The 20209-nt window shown below is 45.3% G+C and overlaps 1 long non-coding RNA gene and 2 other non-coding genes across 3 annotated transcripts; 2 read left to right on the forward strand and 1 right to left on the reverse strand.

Moving 5' to 3' along the window:
• The first annotated feature begins 2219 nt into the window (after positions 1-2219).
• On the forward strand, positions 2220-2382 carry LOC115619307. The gene has a single exon (XR_003994964.1). It is a non-coding gene; the product is annotated as a U1 spliceosomal RNA (small nuclear RNA).
• Positions 2239-19706, forward strand: LOC115619052. The gene is made up of 3 exons (XR_003994899.1): positions 2239-2350; positions 19032-19035; positions 19695-19706. It is a non-coding gene; the product is annotated as an uncharacterized LOC115619052 (long non-coding RNA).
• LOC115619308 lies at positions 11094-11256 on the reverse strand. The gene has a single exon (XR_003994965.1). It is a non-coding gene; the product is annotated as a U1 spliceosomal RNA (small nuclear RNA).
• Positions 19707-20209: the final 503 nt, after the last annotated feature.

Genomic DNA, 20209 nt, shown 5'->3' on the forward strand with positions numbered 1-20209 from the left:
CACCTTTCCAAATACATGAGTGAAGTCAGGCTGTCTTAAACCATTACAGCAAAACAGATGCATGGAGCTAAGAAGCCTGCTGCTGGTCAATGCTTTTCTGGGGAACAGCTTCTTTATCAGAAAATGACGATTTTTGTAAATATAAAGCACTAAACTGGAACTTGTTTGGACACCAAACATTTTAACAAGAGCAATAAAATTATGAAAGCACTCAAGTTTTGATAAGCTCAAAGTCTAGGCCAAGAAAAGGACTTTAAAAGCCAACTCTAGTTGATGTGGACAGCTCAGGATGCAGTTCCAGAAAATGCTTGCGATCCTCTTTTGAGGAGAGTTACTGGAAAAGTGGTCAAGCCCTGTCCCTTCTGCCACATGCACAGCATGGCATAGTGGTCAGGGCTCGGTGTGGAGGGGGGTTCCCAGCCCCACCATGGGGTGTCCCACACTGACGCAGGAGAAACTCGTGAAATCTCTGCTCTGTTCTTATATAATCTATGACTTTAAATAAAATTAATGCCAAGTGCCCAAAAAAGGGATTGTGTGTGGTCTCTCGCAGCCTTTTCCTGTAATCCGAACATAGCATTCGACTGTTGACAGTTTTGCCAGTAAAAGAGAGGTTTTTCATTTGCCTTGAGATCCAGATTTAAAATTAGCTGCATCTCAGCAGAGCCATCAGCAGTGATCCCTGCCAGCCTCAGCACTCGATGTTAGAGGTTCAGGGCTATAAAAGAGCCCAGCAGCCCAGTTTAAACAGTGACCAGAAAAGTTTGTTCAGAGTGGGCTCCCTAGCTGTTAACAACAGGAGCCTCCATTAGCTCCTACATTGAGAAAATCAGTCAAACTTTATAAAAATACTTCCTAAAGTAAATATTAGTGAGCCACAGATACTAAATATTAATAATTCATACACTGGGAACAGAAATATTAGCAGGATCTTTAAGGCAGGTCTTTTTTATGTGCAATATTACAGAATTGGGTATGTGTTCCTTTGGGTTTTTTTTGTCTTGTGTGTGCCAACCTTTCATGTCTGAGATGCAGGCTTGGAGCTGCTCCGAGGTCTTGGCTCAGCAAAGCCAGTTGGTGTCTAAGTCCCAGGAGGGAACAGATTCCCTGTAAGGGACCCAAGAAGGGATGGTATTGAGCAGTGAACCTCGTCCAGGGGTCAGTAGTGGGGCAGTCCTGGGGAATTGGAGGGTTTGACTCCATACTTCCAAATTGCAGATAAATGAGGGGGTTTATTTCATTGTCAGACTGACCTCTGGGAAAAAAAATCAACCCAAACCTGACCACATTTATGCAAAGTTTATGCAACCACCCAATCCCCTAAAGCACTTTTTTTGCATTGAGGAGCAAAACAGAGCGGGAGCCACCCCTCATTTTTCTATTGAGGCAGTTTCAAGTGAGAAGTGGATTTGCTGATCAAAATTAAAAAAAAACACAAAACCAAACCAAAACCAAAAACAGTTTTAAAAAGTGAAAATTCAGTTATTTCGGTCATTTCTCTTCACGTTTGAAAGCATGGCTTAAAAATTTGTTGGCTCTGGAAAGCATTAACAGAGAATTTTAATTAGATTCTTTTTTTTTGTTTGTTTCCTGTGGTGTATAACTGGCATTTCCTGGCTCATGGTGGAGACTGAGGTGGTGTCTGAGGGGAGCAATTAATTTTTTTTTTTATTGAAAAGGAGTGTCAACTGAAAAAAAAAAAAAGAGAGAGATTCCAGGCAGAACTGTGAAGGAGAAAGGCTTTTCTCGGAGGAATGGAGCAAAAGGAGGAGTGAAGAGCAAGGGGCTATGACAAAGAGACAAACTGGAGTCTAAGGCCTTATTTTTGTAAAATCTGAGGGCAGTTTTGCCTTGGACATTGAACGAAAGCCAGTCCCCAAAAAAAAGAGGGGTGAGTGGAAGTCAGGATGTGAGGTGATCACGATGCTTTGAACCACCACAAGCACATATTCCTCTAACTCCCCAAAAGTGTTTTATTTTGCCAGCAATGACTTGGTTTCATCAACAGTGCCTGATTTCATAATGCTGTGCCCTGGCTCTGCAGCCCATCCTGCCAAGGCTGGTCCAGTGCAGCAGTGGGGAGCCTGCTGCCACTTAGGTGGTCCCAAATTACTTCTTGCTTCTTATTCCTCAGCTCCTTTAAGCTAAACCCCAGCTTTGCAAGGACTCTGGGAGAGCTTTTTGCTCTGAGCAGTTGATTCATTAATTAGCACACACATTAGCTTGAATGCAGGGGAGACACCATGATTGGGCAGGTGGTTTTTCCAGGACGAGGCTCATCCCTTGCACTCCGGGTGTGCTGACCCCTGCGATTTCCCCAAATGCGGGAAACTGGACTGCATAATTGGTGGTACTGGGGGACCGTGTTCGCACTCTCCCCTTTTCCTCAGGGGGTCAACCTATGGAGGAGATATTCCCTCACACCCTCCGCTCCCCCACCAGGCTATTTACAGTAGAAGTAGATTCTGGAAATGTTAAAGATCTTGAACATCCTTTCAATGCCCTTGAAAGCACCCTGCTCCTTTTGCTGGGAACCAGCTTGTTGCTGCATATGCTCTCTCTCTTTGGCCTATGGTGTGACCACCTTGAGAACGCCCAATCTTGTCCAATGTCGGAAGCTAAGCAGGATCCGGCTCAGGTCTTGTCTAAGGTTAAATGACTATTTAAGAATACTACCAAGAGATCTTCCCCGAGGGTGGAGAGTCATGAGTGGCAGGGTGTGTGGGATCGTATGGGCAAGCACTTAAGGCAGCTGGCCCCTCCAGTGCTTTGGAATTTCACTCCTGAACAAATGTGGAATCCAGAAAAATTAGCAGAACACTCAGACAAGGTGTGCTGTCATCCTGACAATACCAGAGAGGGGCAACTCACTGCAACGTGCTGGGGCTTGGCCTACACCTATAGAGCCCTGTTCTGTAAGGAGCAGGAAAAAGATGCCCCTGGATGTGATGGCAAAGCAACAGACAACGCAGCTACTCCAACTCCAAGTATGGCGGCTCCCCCAACTCCAGCAACAAGCACAGGAGCTACTCAAACCAGGACTGCAACAGATAACTCAAACCCCGACAGCAACAGACAATGCAGCTACTCAACCTCCAAGCACAAAAGCTACACCAACCCCGACAACAGACACTGCAGCTACTCCGACCACAGTGATAGACACTGCAGATAAAACAAAGGACCAATCTGCACCAATATCAGTTGCCCCTATAAGCAAGGGGAAAAGCAATCGACAACCACAAAGAGCAACGCATGCAGTGAAGAAAGATGAAGACCCAATGCACATACTAGAGGGGACGCCATCTGAAGGAGAGTTATTACTACAGGAATCAGAGAAAGAGGAAGAGGAAGAGGTATCTTCGTGATCCCGGACCTCGACCGAGTTGCGGAATATACGAAAAGATTTCAGCCATCTTCCAGGTGAGCACATCGTCACATGGTTGCTCTGATGCTGGGACAATGGGGCCAGATGCAGTTTCTGCAGGGGACTCCACACAGCTGCCTTCCATCTCCAACGCTTTCCCACAATATGGCAGGACCCATCAGTAAACAACGCATATTGCATCTCACATTCTTGACAGTTTATTATATGGTGGGGCCGCTTCAGCACGCATCACCTCCTCTTCTGGTGACATCCCAAAATCTTTGCCCTCTGGCAAGTCCATGATGACTTCTAGGATTACTGGACGACTGGGGTTTCCTATTCGAGGTCGTTGTGTAATTACTGCGGTCCACTTATTCCATGTAGCATCGGTTGCATGATGGGTAGAGGAGACCCTGCTTTTGAACATCCAGCCCAGCACAGGCAAGCGGGGTGCGAGGAGAAGCTGTGCTTCAGTGCCAATCACTTCTGAAGCAGCTCAAACCCCTTCGTAGGCTGCCAGTATCTCACACAGCACTGCACCAGCTACTAAGAAGGAGAAAAATGACTGCTATAGCTGAACCCAGGACAGCATCCACCCCTTATTCCATGCCAGTCATGTCATGCTCAGATCCCACATTTTTCAATATACCATCGCGTTTGTCTCATATATATATATACACTCCCACACCCACACACAAGGAGAGAGATATCATTCCTTAGTCCATGGACCAATCCATATAAAGTTGCTGAATTCATCCAGTCCATGATGTCAGGCTCCATCTCTTGTAATAGTCTTTCAGGGCAGGAGGGACGGTGTGTAGTGTTGGGTTATTGCCTGCTGATGACATCGCCAAACTCATCTGGTCACTGCTGAGCTCGTCTGGTTTCCTCAAAATTCATTCTTTGTTGGGGTGATGATCGGAGGGAAGTCAGGGTCAGTTGATGGTGACCTGAAGATGTCTAGCTGGTTGGCTATCGAAGTGTTCTAGAGCAGGCAACAGCATACAATTGAGTTCATTGGCTGTTTTCCCCCAAAATTAAAACCCATTGAGGTACACATCGGACTTCCCCATCTTCCCGCATTACCCACCAAGTATATCCAGGTCCCTGAGCAAAAGCAACCCCACCAGTGGGTTTGCCTTTACCTGAAGCAGGAATAACCCATGCTGTCTTCCCCAACAAATTCTTTATGTGCACCACAGGAACTTTATCCCCCTCTACAGGACGTAAAAGTTCTGATTGGGCTGGGCCAGCCCTGTTGGCAGATCCCCTAGTGTTGACCAACCAGGTGGCTTTTGGTAAATGTCTATCCCAGTGTTGGAAAGCCCCACCACCCATTGCTCTCAGTGTAGTTTTTAACAGTCCATTGTACAGTTGGATTTTCCCAGAGGCTGGTGCATGGTAGGGGATGTGATATACCCACTCAATGCCATGCTCTTTGGCCCAAGTGTCTATAAGGTTGTACCGGAAATGAGTCCCATTGTCTGACTCAATTCTGTCTGGGGTGCCGTGTCTCTTTTTCAGTGGGAGTGCAGCTGGCCTCGGATCCTTTATATCCCTGACTCCAAAAGCCGAGGGGTCGACCTTGAGTCTCCCCTGGAGCTTTCTGCCAGAGGCTCCAGGTAGGAACATTCTCCCCGGCTGCAGTATAGAGCACATTTTTCACATCTGGCCCGGCCCGGACTGGTCCAAGGGCTACTGCATGAACTATCTCTCCTTTAATTTGTTCTAAGGCTTGCTGTTGGTCAGGGCCCCATTTGAAATCATTCTTCTTCTGGGTCCCGTGATAGAGAGGGCTTACAATCAGACTGTAATTTGGGATGTGCATTCTCCAGAACCCAACAACACCTAAGAAAGCTTGTGTTTCTTTCTTATTAATTCGTGGAGACATTGCTATTACCTTGTTAACCACATCTATGGGGATCTGGCAACATCCATCTTGCCTTTTTTTTCCCCAAAATTGAATCTCCTGTGCAGGTCCCTTGACCTTATTCCATTTTATGGCAAAACCAGCCTTCAGCAGGATTTGGATTATCTTCCTCCCTTTCTCAAAAACTTCTTCTGCTGTATTGCCCCACACGATAATGTCATCAGTGTATCGCAGGTGTTCTGGAGCTTGCCCCTGTTCCAGTGCAGTCTGGATCAGCCCATGGCAGATGGTAGGGCTGTGTTTCCACCCCTGGGGCAGTCGGTTCCAAGTGTACTGGACGCCCCTCCAAGTGAAAGCAAACTGTGGCCTGCACTCTGCTGCCAAAGGAATTGAGAAAAATGCATTGGCAGTATCACTTGTGGCATCCCACTTGGCTGCCTTTGACTCCAGTTCGTACTGAAGTTCTAGCATGTCAGATACGGCAGCACTCAATGGTGGCGTGACTTCATTCAGGCCATGATAGTGTACTCTTCGTCTCCACTCTCCGTTAGACTTAACACAGAACCACACAGCCGCTCGCTCACTCCCCCCCTTCTTCCTGCCCCCACTCCCAGAGGGATGGGGAGGAGAATCACAAGAATTTAACTCGCATGGGTTGAGATAAGAACAGTAACTAAGGTATAATACAAAACTACTACTGCGACCACCAATAATAATAATGATAAGGGAAATAACAAGGGGAGAGGATAAAATGGCTCACCACCCGCCAACTGATACTCAGCCTGACCCGAGCAGCAATCTGGGCCTTCCAGGTAACTCCCCCCAGTTTATATACTGGGCATGATGTGCCATGGTATGGAATACCCCTTCGGCTACTTTGGGTCAGGTATCAGTAATGAATTTAGAGACATATTGGTTTTATTATCCATTTACAATACTTCACACTCAGCAGTTACCGCTTGGCAGCTTTTCTGGGTTTTTTAGTTTGTTTCCTTCTTATTTTTTGCTTGGGAAGATTTTTGAAGCTATTTGCGGAGCTGGTAGTACTTCCTCAGTTGTTTTCTACCTGTTGTTAATTAAGAGACTTATTGTGAAAACAAGGTGAGGGAAGCCAATGCATCCTTTTCAAGTTTATCTTCCAGCATCTCAAGAGTCTGTAATTAAATAGAGTATGAGAGCTCTGGCTTGCAGACCTCAGGCTGTAAATCAAAGCCTTCGACTGTCAAACGTTTCTTCCTTGCTAATATTTCCAAAGACACCAGTCTCAAGTGAAGGATTAAAGAAGCACAAACTGCTCCAGGCTAAGATTTTATTGTTGTCCTGGGTTCAGCTATAGCAGTCATTTTTCTCCTTAGTAGCTGGAGCACTGCTGTGTTTTTGACTTTGAGCCTGGGAACAACGCTGATAACACCGATGTTTTTAGTTGTTGCTAAGTAATGTTTACTCCGACCAAGGACTTTCTCAGTCTCATGCTTTGCCAGGGAGGAGGGGAAGCCGGGAGGAAGCAGAGACAGGACACCTGACCCAAACTAGAAAAAGGGGTATTCCATACCACAGCATGTCATGCCCAGCATAGAAATTGGAGGGAGTTACCCGGAAGGCCCAGATGTCTGCTCGGGTCGGGCTGGGTATCGGTCGGCGTGTGGTGAGCAATTGTATCCTCTCCCCTTGATATGTCCCTTACCATTACTATTATCAGTGGTAGCAGTAGTGGTTTTTTATTATACCTTAGTTACTGGACTGCTCTTATTTCAACCCGTGGGAGTTACATTCTTTTGATTCTCCTCCCCATCCCTCCGGGAGCAGGGGGAGGAAGAAGGGGGGGAGTGAGCGAGTGACAGCGTGGTTCCGAGTTACCGGCTGGGCTCAAACCACAACAGTTCTTTGTGGCACTCAACGGGGAGCAGGAAGGGTTGAGATAACGACAGATCTGACCAGAGTGTGTCTAATCATATTTGTGATAAGCATTCATTTTGACTACTCGTCACAATGTTGATTTATTTGATCTCAGAGTTTCAGCATGTCATATCTTACTTACAGCCAGTACTTGCTGTTTTAGTGTTTATCAGCTGGGGGGCCTGGGCTAAGGTTCTTGTTTCACTGTACTTCATGGTAATGACTTGTAATACAATAGACTCATTGATTATGAAACTGGTCTGGCTTGTGTTCCCAGCATGGTCATCACCTCTATACTTTGGGAGGTATATAATGAAATTTTTTAAAAATTACATATCTTTTTTTTCCTCCTCAGGGGGTCAACCTATGAAGGAGGAATTCCCTTACACCCCCCACTCCCCACCAGGCTATTTACAGCAGCATTTGAGAGTTCTGAAGGTTTTGGGTGGCCTTTGAATACCCTTGAAACCTACCTGCTGATTGTGCTGGGGATCAGCATGTTGGCAAACATACGGAGTGTGTTTTACCCATGGACATCCCACCCTGGGAACACCCTTGAAAGTTAAGCAGTACCGGGTTCAAGTCTGGTCTAGGGTTAGATGACGATATAGGAGGACCACCAAGAGATTTTCCCTGAGGCTGGACAGTCATGAGTGGCAGGGTGCGTGGGATAGTATGGGCAAGTATCTAGGACAGTGGGCCCCTCCAGTGCTTTGGAACTTCACCCCTGAACAAGTGCAAAATCCGGAAAAACTAGTATAACACTTAAATGAGGTGTACTGTCGTCCTGTTTATACCAGAGAGGGACAAATCATGGCAACGTGCTGAGGCTTGGCCTACACCTGCAGAGCCCTGCTCAACACTATCCAGCACCTTCAAAGGGAAAAAAATGTCTCTGGATCTGATGGCAAAGCAACAGACAACGTAGCAAATCCAACTCCAAGCACAGCAGCTACACCAACCCCAGAGACAAGCACAGCAGCTGCTCAAACCCTGACCACAACAGTCAACGCTGCTACTCCAACTCCAAGTACAGCAGCTACACCAACCCCAGTGACAAGCACAGCAGCTACTCAAACCCCAACAGCAATAGACAACCCAGCTGTTGGAGTTACTCAACCGCCAAGCACAGCAGCTGCACCAACCCCAGCAACAGACACTGCAGCCATTCCAACCACAGTGACAAACACTGCAGCTAAACCAAATGACCAATTCATGACAATATCAGTTGCCCCTATAAGCAAGCGGAAAAGCAAATGACAGCCACAAAGAGCAACCCGTGTAGTGAAGACAGATGAAGACCCAATGCAATTACTACAGGGGACAGCATCTGAACAAGAGCTATTACAACATGAATCGGAGGAAGAGGAAGAAAAGGTAACTTCTCGACCCCGGACCTCGACCGAGCTGCGGAATATGTGAAAAGATTTCAGCCGTCTTCCAGGGGAGCACATCATCACCTGGTTGCTCCGATGCTGGGACAATGGGGCCGACGGTCACGAACTAGAAGGTAGGGAAGCCAAGCAGCTGGGATCACTTGCTAGGGAAGGAGGAATTGACAAAGTGATTGCAAAAGAGAAACAAGCCCTCAGCCTTTGGAGGCAGCTCTTGGCAGCTGTGAAGGAAAGGTTTCCAAGGTTTCCAAGGATGATGTTATGAGTCACTCAGCCAACTGGACCACGACAGAGAGAGGCATCCAGTCCCTGAGGGAATCGGCCATTACAGAGATGATCTTTCATAGGCCAGATGGCGGGAATGCACCCGGAGATCCAGATGAAGTGGAATGTACATGACCCATGTGGCAGAAACTTAGACGGAGTGCACCATCATCATATGCCTGCTCATTGGCATCAGTGACCCAGAATGACGTAGCACCACCAAGAGTGGATGAAGTGACTCTTCAACTCTGAGAGTTCGAAGACAATTTCACCCCTTCCATCATTTCAGCTGTGGAAAAACTGTCCCAGGAGTTCAAATAATTGAGAGACGATTTATCCGATCTATGCAGCTCCCCACGCGTACCAACCCATGTCTCAGCTATTAACAGAAGACTCCCTACCGCTCAAGAGAGAAGATATAGGAGGTTCGCACCATGGGCCACCCTATGGTTTTACCTGTGGGATCATAGAGAAGACATGAGAAAGTGGGATGGAAAACCCACCTCAGTTCTGGAGGAATGGGTGCATGAACTGAAGAGGAGAACAGCGGTCAAGGATGACCCTCCCATGAAAGCTGCTGCTCCAGTCTCTGGTGAGCAGTTTCCCAGATGGAGTGGAAGAGCTGATTTTATTCCAGCTCCTGTGATAAGGAATACTAATCCCTTTCTACAAGACATAAGTGGAGAATCTTGTGATCACTATTAGAGGGGCCCTGCCTCCAGCCAGGTGGAGGAGAGGGATAATCGAGTTTACTGGACTGTGTGGATCAGATGGCCTGGCACATCAGTCCCACAGGGGTATAAGTCTCTAGAAGATACCGGTGCACAGTGTACTCTGATGCCATCAAGGTATCAAGGGGTGGAATCCATTTCTATTTCTGGAGTGACAGGAGGATCCCAAGAGTTGACTGTACTGGAGGCTGAAATGCCTGTCTGTTACGGCAGCACTCAATGGTGGTGTGACTTCATTCAGGCCACGATAGTGTAGTGTTAGTCTCCACTCTCCATTAGACTTTTGCACTGGCCATATGGGGCTACTAAAGGGTGAGCGTGTCCTGCTGATCACTCCTTGGCTCTCCAGTCTACGGATCAGCACCATGTAATAAACTGTCAAGAATGTGAGATGCAATATGCGTTGTTTACTGATGGGTCCTGCCATATTGTGGGAAAGCGTTGGAGATGGAAGGCAGCTGTGTGGAGTCCCCTGCAGAAACTGCATCTGGCCCCATTGTCCCAGCATCAGAGCAACCATGTGACGATGTGCTCACCTGGAAGATGGCTGAAATCTTTTCGTATATTCCGCAACTCGGTCGAGGTCCGGGATCACGAAGATACCTCTTCCTCTTCCTCTTTCTCTGATTCCTGTAGTAATAACTCTCCTTCAGATGGCGTCCCCTCTAGTATGTGCATTGGGTCTTCATCTTTCTTCACTGCATGCGTTGCTCTTTGTGGTTGTCGATTGCTTTTCCCCTTGCTTATAGGGGCAACTGATATTGGTGCAGATTGGTCCTTTGTTTTATCTGCAGTGTCTATCACTGTGGTCGGAGTAGCTGCAGTGTCTGTTGTCGGGGTTGGTGTAGCTTTTGTGCTTGGAGGTTGAGTAGCTGCATTGTCTGTTGCTGTCGGGGTTTGAGTTATCTGTTGCAGTCCTGGTTTGAGTAGCTCCTGTGCTTGTTGCTGGAGTTGGGGGAGCCGCCATACTTGGAGTTGGAGTAGCTGCGTTGTCTGTTGCTTTGCCATCACATCCAGGGGCATCTTTTTCCTGCTCCTTACAGAACAGGGCTCTATAGGTGTAGGCCAAGCCCCAGCACGTTGCAGTGAGTTGCCCCTCTCTGGTATTGTCAGGATGACAGCACACCTTGTCTGAGTGTTCTGCTAATTTTTCTGGATTCCACATTTGTTCAGGAGTGAAATTCCAAAGCACTGGAGGGGCCAGCTGCCTTAAGTGCTTGCCCATACGATCCCACACACCCTGCCACTCATGACTCTCCACCCTCGGGGAAGATCTCTTGGTAGTATTCTTAAATAGTCATTTAACCTTAGACAAGACCTGAGCCGGATCCTGCTTAGCTTCCGACATTGGACAAGATTGGGCGTTCTCAAGGTGGTCACACCATAGGCCAAAGAGAGAGAGCATATGCAGCAACAAGCTGGTTCCCAGCAAAAGGAGCAGGGTGCTTTCAAGGGCATTGAAAGGATGTTCAAGATCTTTAACATTTCCAGAATCTACTTCTACTGTAAATAGCCTGGTGGGGGAGCGGAGGGTGTGAGGGAATATCTCCTCCATAGGTTGACCCCCTGAGGAAAAGGGGAGAGTGCGAACACGGTCCCCCAGTACCACCAATTATGCAGTCCAGTTTCCCGCATTTGGGGAAATCGCAGGGGTCAGCACACCCGGAGTGCAAGGGATGAGCCTCGTCCTGGAAAAACCACCTGCCCAATCATGGTGTCTCCCCTGCATTCAAGCTAATGTGTGTGCTAATTAATGAATCAACTGCTCAGATGTGGAAGTCCAGTGTGTACCTCAAGGGGATTTAATTTTGGAGGAAAACAGCTAATTAACTCAATTATATGCTGTTGCCTGCTGTATAACACTTTTATAGCCCATCAGCTAGATGCCCATCTCCAGCACTCTGGTCTTTGAAGAGAAGATATGTGCTGTCATGATCATCACTGGAGAATAAAGTCATGGGAAAAGCTGGCAGCAGCAGCAGCACTGTCCTCAGGTCACCATTGGCTGACCCTGACTTCCCTCCAATCATCACCCTAACAAAGAATGAACACTGACGAAACCAGATGAGCTCAGCAGTGACCAGACAAGTTCGGCGGTGTCATCAGCAGGGAAGAATCCAACACTATGCACCATCTCTCCTGCCCTGAACGACTGTTCCAAGAGATGGAGCCTGACTTCATGGACTGGATGAGTTCAGCAACTTTATATGGGTTGGTCCATGGACTAAGGAATGATATCTCTGTGTGTGTGGGTGTGTGTATATGTATATATATGTGTATATATATGAGACAAAAGCGATGGTATATTGAAATATTTGGGATCTTAGCATGACATGTATGGTATGGAATAAGGGGTCTATACTGTCCTGGGTTCAGCTGTAGCAGTCATTTTACTCCTTCTTACTATCTGATGCAGTGCTGTGTTTTCGACTTTAGTCTGGGCACAGTGCTGATAATACACTGATGTTTTCAGTTGTTGCTAAGTAATGCTTACTCCGATCAAGGACCTTCTAGTCTCTCATGCTCTGCCAGTGAGGAGGGGCACTGGAAACCGGGAGGAAGCAGAGACAGGACACCTGACCCAAACTGGCCAAAGGGGTATTCCATACCACAGCATGTCATGCCCAGTATAGAAACTGGGGGGAGTTACCCGGAAGGCACAGATCTCTGCTCAGGTTGGGCTTGGTATCAGTCGGTGGGTGGTGAGCAATTGTATTGTGCATCACTTATGGTTTTTTTTTCCTTTCCCCTTTTAGTTTTATATTCTCCCCTTGTTATTTCCCTTATCATCATTTTTATTATTAGTAGTAGTAGTTTTGTATTATACTTTAGTTATTGGACTGTTCTTATCTCAACCCTTGAGGTTTGCATTCTTTCAATTCTCCTCCCCATCCCGCCTGGAGGGGGAGGGGTGGTGGGGTGGGTGTGTGAGTGAATGGCTGCGTGGTTCTGAGTTACCTGCTGGCTTTAAACCACAACAGCATAGCATGTCTCTTCTGCACCATCTTCCTGCCCAACCCAGCTTCTGATCTTGTTGGAAAACCACTTTGTTTTGCAGCTCTTTGATGGCAGGCTTTACAACAAGATGCTTCTGTCAGCAGCTATCTTTCAGGAATGTTGCTTGAAGAACATCCTGGAAAGTATCACTGAGTGGCAAGGTGCAGACATTAATAATCTTTACTGATCACTGGAATGAACTGGATGAATTGGGCATGGGTTTTGGCTAGATTACTTTCCCTCCATTCCACCACTTCCTTCATATCTGCCTCTCTTGGACCATACCTGATGGCAGGTATGTCAGAAACAGAACCAGTATGTCACATACCTTGATTATAGTTTGACTTGGGATTGTTTTACATCTATCCATCTGAAAAACACTGTAGTGAGACACCAAAAGCTTAATATTGCCAAATGTTTATTGAATCATTTGCTCCTGGCTTCTTGCCTCTAGTGCAGCAACTGACAGTAAAAAATAGCATGCACTTAGCTTGCACTTTCTCCTCATGATGACTCTCCCTTTTGTTTTATTTCAAGTTTGGGGGCTTTCTCTAGAAAGTAAGTATGAATAAAGTATATAATGAAAGCTTACACGGTAATCTAGCTTTTCAGGGTCCAGCAATTCTGTAGTTGCCAAGTAATTACCAGTATGAAACTGCAGTTATACTCCCAAGTTTTAGGGCAGTCAAATTAAACAGGAAAAATCATCCTCAAGGGCAGACAAGTCTGTAGTTTTCTGAGAGACTTTAATGTTCTTGTTCATGATGTGGAGAGCGGACAGACTCAATGAGGTCAATGAGGAGTTTGTCTTTCCTTGCACCACCATCTTCATCAAAGTGTCGGAGATATGTCAAGCTCCCTGTTTTTTTATCTGATGCCCAGGTGATGTCAGCCAAGTTACTTTAAGCTAGGGCAGAAGAATTAGTCCTATCTTACCACTTCTAAAGTGCCTTAATTAAAAAAGATGTTAAAGAAGTCTAACTTTCCATCAGGAAATGTTCATAAACAGCTAAATACGTGTGTCTGGGACCTTAAAATTACTTAAAATATGGCAGTGTTGAGGGGTTGGAAGTTTGAAACTTAGTAATAGGATCATAAGAGAAGGCTGACTCACCTTGCAGGGATTACTTGGTAGACCACCTCAAAGCAGCCCCAAAGGGTGACCCAGAGGAGGTGGGAATGCAAAGGTAAGGGCACTCATTTATAGGATGACCCCATTTGAGTCTTTGTTCTTGTATGAATCATTTGCTTTGTATGAAATTTATTGGCAGAGGAACAAAATATACACCTCTCTTTCCCATGGTGGGTGCTTTTATTATGATGCTGCAAAGCCTGGCTGGTGGGAGATCCAGGTTTCTTTAGGCAAAACAGCCTCAATTTCCTGATGTTATAGGAAAACAGCCTGATTATTCAGATACTGGGAATATCTGAAGATAAAGCCATAAAAGATGCCAAGGGTCAGTGTCACAAATGGATTATGGCTACTAGGATGAGCAGGTATGAAATAATGATTTACAGCACTTTTATGGCTGGCTGATATCTTTTAGTGTTGCAGATGTATACTCTTTGATCAGTGGATTTCCATTCACTTTTTCTGTGGCAAACTGTCCAAAAAAGTCTAAGGCTAAGTGGTACTTTCTGAACCAGAACTGTTAAGGAGGTACCAGTTCTTCACAATAATCTGGATGTGCTCCATGTTTTAACCAATCCAGCAAAATCAGAAATCTGTTACCATGTAGATGTATGGTTTCTTCCCCCTATTTTGTTCTCCCTATTAGGAGCTCCGTGCTTTGTTTTCACAGGCTTAGAAGGTCTAAGGAGAAGGGAATTGATATGGGGAGAGGATGCTAATTGCCAGGCTAAAGATCTGTTCCATCAGCACTGTATTTTATCACATTAGTGCAGCAGGTGAAGTACAAGAAGTAACACCAAATGGAAAGCAGGTAAGACATCCCCATTGACTGTGGGCCTGAATATTGCATGCAAAAAAGGGTACGTCAGCCATGTGTTCCTTTTCAGAAGGGAGGAGAACATCAGGAAGTCTCTTAATCCTTGCTAGGTTGCCAAACTATGGAAACTTGAAAGACTGCCAGAGAGAACTGGGATCAAAAGCATTAGCATTCTATTTTTGGGGGGAATAAAACTACCTATCCTATGAAAAAAAAAAAAGGCCCTGTAGCTCAGTGATATATCTGTCTCTGAAAGATATTTGAATTGAGTTCTTAAAATACTCCCTTAGTTTATGATGATGGTTCCTGAGTTCTTTCGAGTGTTGGGTTTTTTTGTTGTTGTTTTTTGGTTTTGGTTTGGTTTTCTTTTTTAAAAGCTCTATTAGATAGTATGAGACAATTCACACTGGTCTTAGAAACCACCAAGGCAGCCCAGACTGAGAAGCAAGAGGACATAACTCAGAAGGGACTTTTCTAACCACTCTGCAGATCTTTTTTTTTTTTTTAAATAAATACATTCTTAATTAATCTGGAAAATGATACAAAAAGATCACAACAACATGTACTTACAAGAATGTACTTTGAAGAACATGCTGTACTTTCATGCTGAAGTATTTTATTTTCACTGCAAAATATTTGGAAATGGAGATTTCCTGCAGGGTTTTTTATCTAGCCCCTGTGGTTGAGGAGCACTGCAGAGGGTTTCAGGTGTTACCTCCCTGCCTCACAGGGGCTTGGGATGATGAGCTGAATCTCATAAGCAGACAATTTAGGCACTTAGGGCTGTAGCCACAAAAGGAAATGGTGGCTTAGCTCAGCATGTCTCAGTACAAAGTATAGATTCTTAATCACCCCTGCTGCCCAGTTAGAAAGCCCCTGAAAGTCCATTAGCACCTTCATTTCGACAGTGAGGATCCTGAGGCATCAGTCTCTGGGCAAATTGACTATCACTGCCATCAAGAAAGGTGGAAGCAGAAAAACAGATGTCCAACTCTCATTCCCATCCTTGGACCACAGACATTCCTCCATGAAGCATTTGGGTCCTTCTCCATTTGGCCTGTCTTCTCCAGAGGCATCTGGCTACAAGTGGAAGGTGTTCCCAAGGCTTTTGTAGTCATCAAGCTCAGTCGTGGAAAGTTTATTGTGTGCTGAGCCAGAGAATGATCATCAGCATCACTGCACTGCCCAGCCAACATGGAGACAAGGGCCGTCATCAGGGATCCAGCACACAGCATAAGATACTGAAGTAGTTCTTGGCCCAGGGATGAGATGTCTCATGCCTCTGATTCGTAGAACTCATTAGGAACTCGTCAGGAACTCGTCAACAAAGTTTTAAGTTGACAAGCAGGTATTCTTTATTGCAGTGCTGGAGAACACGGGGATAGCTCCTCCTAGCGTGTTCTGTCCAAGCATCAACCAAACCGTGATTATATTGTTGTTAGTCATACATATTCATTATATTGTATACATATTCATGAAGTTGTTTATACATGACATCGCATTCCTAGAACATTCTTCCCGCATGCGCACTTTGTTATGGTAGTGGTCTTTGGGGCCTTTGGTGGTCGTTTCTTCATCATCTTCCTCTTCATCACCTTATCTTTTCCTTGAATTCTTGTTCTGGTAGTCTTTGAGGTCTGCACAGTAGATAAGTGCTTACGCCAGTTTAATTAGTTTGGTAACACTGCTGACATAAGTGAGTGATTTCTTCCCATCCTTCTATTTATCAGTTAACTTAGCTACAGCACATCCTGAACATCTGCTAGTTTCAGACACTCTTTATCTACAGTCCTCATTTTGCTAACAATAAATTTTATACGATGGTCATAAGGTTCTAAAACTATGTCAGCCACAGCGATTTATCTTACACAAGGATCCTTATTATGTTCTTTTGGTTGGGCTTTTTAGGTTTGGAAAGTTTTGTTGTTATGTACAAAGCCACCAAGCTTAAAGTTACTTAAAACTGAATTTTCTTATTTACAAAGGATTATATTTCATTTTGTACTTCCTTGTCTCACCTCAAAGGTGAGTCCTCTAACGACTTGGTGGATGCATAGATTAGGGCTATGATTTGGATTAGGAGTCTGTTTTGGGGCATTTATTCAGCCATGGAGATTGTCACAGTGAGACTGGGAGCCAGCAACTGGAGCACCTGATTCCCTTCTTCCTTCAGCATTTTCCCTTGGCCAGCAGCTCTCTGCTTCCCATGCCAGCTATTTTGGAGCCCAGGCCAAGGTGTCTCGCTGTCTCCACAGCCTGAAAAAGGAGCCTTTGCAGCAGCAGTCTGCTTTGTACCATAGGATGTCCTGGCTGCCTCAGCTCATCAGGGGATTTAACCCTGCCTGATTTGCCTGAAGCTATGTGCGAGCTCTGGTCTTTAGTCTGGTTCTCAGCTAACCAGAGGAGCTCAGCTCACTCTTAATTCATCAGTAAATTATTCTTGCCAACCTTTTCATCGTCACAGAAATCCATAAAGACAGGACTTGCAGTTTTTCTCCACACTCTTTTATCCTAATAATTTTTTAAGTGCAGTAAAAAGAGCTGCTGTAATTACCTTTCTCTTGCTGATGGACTGTGAAGGAATAAACTTCATGAAGCACAATAAGCTTAATAAGAAAAGATCTGCCCTGTGTCTAGGTGATGTGTTCACAGAAGCATCTAAGAGAACAATGGCAATCCCAAGCAACTATATGACTAATTTGCCCTATGTCATTAATTATGTCTTATCTTAGTGGGGAGAATGGGATTCACATTACTGGAGTGTGTTTTCTTAATTAATAAAAACCGCTAATGAAAAAGTGATTCAGAAAAAAGAAAGCAAAGCAAACAGCAAGGCCAGTAAGAGAGGAGTCATAAGGTGTGCCTTGCAAACCAGATCACACTCAGTTGAGGCAATAAATCACAAGGGGGTGTTCAAAGGGCACTGGCAATTGGCTGGGGTTCTCCACACCTTATGGGATCAGAGGTTGGGGTTATGTGTGAAAGCTAAGGAGGAAAAGCATGACCTAAATACCAGTGGGCAGTCTTTACTGACAAGTAGATGCCATTTCTCTGTAAGCTTCACTGGGCTGGATGCCCACAACCTGACTTTTCTTGAATGTCTGCATTTGTTTTCAAATTCTTATTAATCCATTTGCTATTGGTCATATTAAGTAATTTTCCCCTGTAGTGCCAAAGCAGGAGAGGAGGAAAGAAGTTGGTATTTAACCTTCTCCCTCTCATTTTATCACAGAGGAGAGAAGAAGGTCTGCAGGCCTCAATGCAGAGGGGTTGGATCCTGTCCTCTGAGCCACGGGAAGATTGTTGTCCCCAGGTTTCTTAGTATAGCTGAAAGCTCTGAAGTCTGTGTGGACCCTGATATGTTGAAGGGACTTACATTAAGGGTGCTGGGGCCCAAACTGTGAGGTGTGTCTGCAGCAATGCTTGAAATACTACCCTTCTATAGAGAAAAGAGGATGGGGATATTTCCTTTCCTTTTGTGAATTTTTACTAAGGAGCAATATGAAACACAGTATCAAGAGTGGTGCCTGAAATTAAGAGACCTCCACAGTGAGTGCCTCAACATAAGAAGGACATGGAGCTGTTAGAGCAAGTCCAGAGGAGGGCCACAAGGATGATCAGGGGGCTGAAGCACCTCCTGTATGAAGACAGGCTAAGAAAGTTAGGGCTGTTCAGCCTGGAGAAGAGAAGCTCTGTGGAGACCTCATAGCAGCCTTCCAGTATCTGAAGGGGGCCTACAAGGATGATGGAGAAGGACTCTTCATCAGGGACTGTAGTGATAGGACAAGGGGTAATGGTTTCAAACAGGGGAAGTTCAGGTTGGATATAAGGAAGAAGCTCTTCCCTGTGAGGGTGGTGAGGCACTGGAACAGGTTGCCCAAAGAAGTGGTAAATGCTCCATCCCTGGCAGTGTTCAAGGCCAGGTTGGACAGAGCCTTAGGTGACATGGTCTAGTGTGAGGCATCCCTGCCCATGGCAGGGGGGTTGGAACTAGATGATCTTAATGTCCTTTCCAACCTTAACTATTCTATGATTCTATGATAATATCCATTTGTGCTCTTGCTAATGCTCTTTTTCTGACCTAGTGAAGCTTGATTTTTTTCCTACATGGGTCAACCAGAAGAGCCCAGAAAATGATGCGGTGCTCCCATGGCCAGAAAGAGATGCTTGTCTCTTGGTTGTGGAGAGAGCTAAAAGAAGGTGCCCAGCTTCCTGAGTGAGTCAAGAATGTTACTGTGTAGGGCTTGTTGCTATGTGCACTTTTAAAGTGGGCTTAAGTCCTCTGCATCAGTGAAATGAGAGACTTTTGTATTGCCATTTCTATTTCACTGGCTTGAGCTTTCTTCCCAAGGCTTCTATGAGGGACATCCTTCTCTTCTGTGAAGTACTCAGATGCTAGCAGGGTATATGGTCTCAATGGTACTGTGATTTATTGAATTCACTACTCAGAAGAGCTATGGGAAATCCCTAAACCACTGACCCCTAGGAAAGTGTATCGGGGAAAGACCTTGCACATCTACCCTTCCCTACCCCACTGTTAGCTGGGCTGGGAGCCTGGGCAACAAGCTGGGTGAACCTCTACTCCGATGCAGAAAGACAGTTCCCATAAGCAGCAAACCAGCATCTGTCAGGCACTTCATCTGCAGCTCATAATACTTTGATGTTTCCTTTTGTTCTCTACCTTTTATCCTTTGATGACTTACCAGGCCACCCAAACCAGAGGAGATCCCTGGGTCTTCAGAGCAGGCACTTAGCAGCAACTTGTCAGTATCAGAGGAAAAAATGTTCCCCCAACTTCTGTGAAAAGAGCAGCAACAATTCTCAGAAAGTTTATTTAAATATGTCTGTTTATTTTTGCTGGAGATTGAGTTACCTTCCCTTATAGGAATAATGTTTTTGGAATCCTCCACAATTTGCCTATAATAAATCACAGTTGTCTGAAGAAAAGGAGGGGCTTTTTGTCATTTTTCTTTGCTTTTCCTCTATTGGAAAGTGAAGGAAATGCCCCAAGAAGAGTTATTTATTATGAACTTGTTTTTGACATTGTTGCCAAGTCCTTGGCATGTTGGCTAGATAAATCACTGCCCTATCTCTGGGCAGTCAGAGCACAAAGCTCTGTTTCTAATTGTAGACTGGTAGAACCTCTACTATCAGGAAACCCAGAGAATAAAGAAAACAAGAAGAAAGACTCACAGCTGTATCTCAGCAAGGATGGCGGGGTGGAGGGAGGGGACACCAGGTCCTGTTATGACTTCAAGCCATATTTTGTCCCAGCAGTTGCCAACAACCACATAGACAAAATTTTCTTGCTGGTATTGTGGCTTTCTGTGAATCACAGGCTTCGTTTCTCAGTGTGGGCAAACAACAATGCAAAGTTGCACCCAGGGCTCTTTGTCTGTGAGGGGATGGCATTTGGGCTGAAGCACAGTAAAGGGACCTGAGGGAACAGCAGACTGATGGTGAAGTCTAAGACTTCAAAGAAGTTCTGAAATGGCTCTGACTCTTCTCATCCCCTTTTCTGAGCAGCTTTTCATTGAGATTTGCTGCTGTGAGCTAAATTGCTTGGAAGTGTTTGGCTGATAGAATGGCTGGAATTGGTAATCTCCAGCATCTAACAGACTCTGTTATGATGATATTTTGGTTTTTTGCAATCAATCCTTGCTTTTCCCTGTGAAGCTCTGAAGAGCTTTTACAAAGAATGGCTATTTTTTTGCTTAATCATGAATGTGTACAGCTAGATAAAC

The sequence above is a fragment of the Strigops habroptila genome, chromosome W (genome assembly GCF_004027225.2).
Source record: "Strigops habroptila isolate Jane chromosome W, bStrHab1.2.pri, whole genome shotgun sequence".
Lineage (NCBI taxonomy): Eukaryota > Metazoa > Chordata > Aves > Psittaciformes > Psittacidae > Strigops > Strigops habroptila.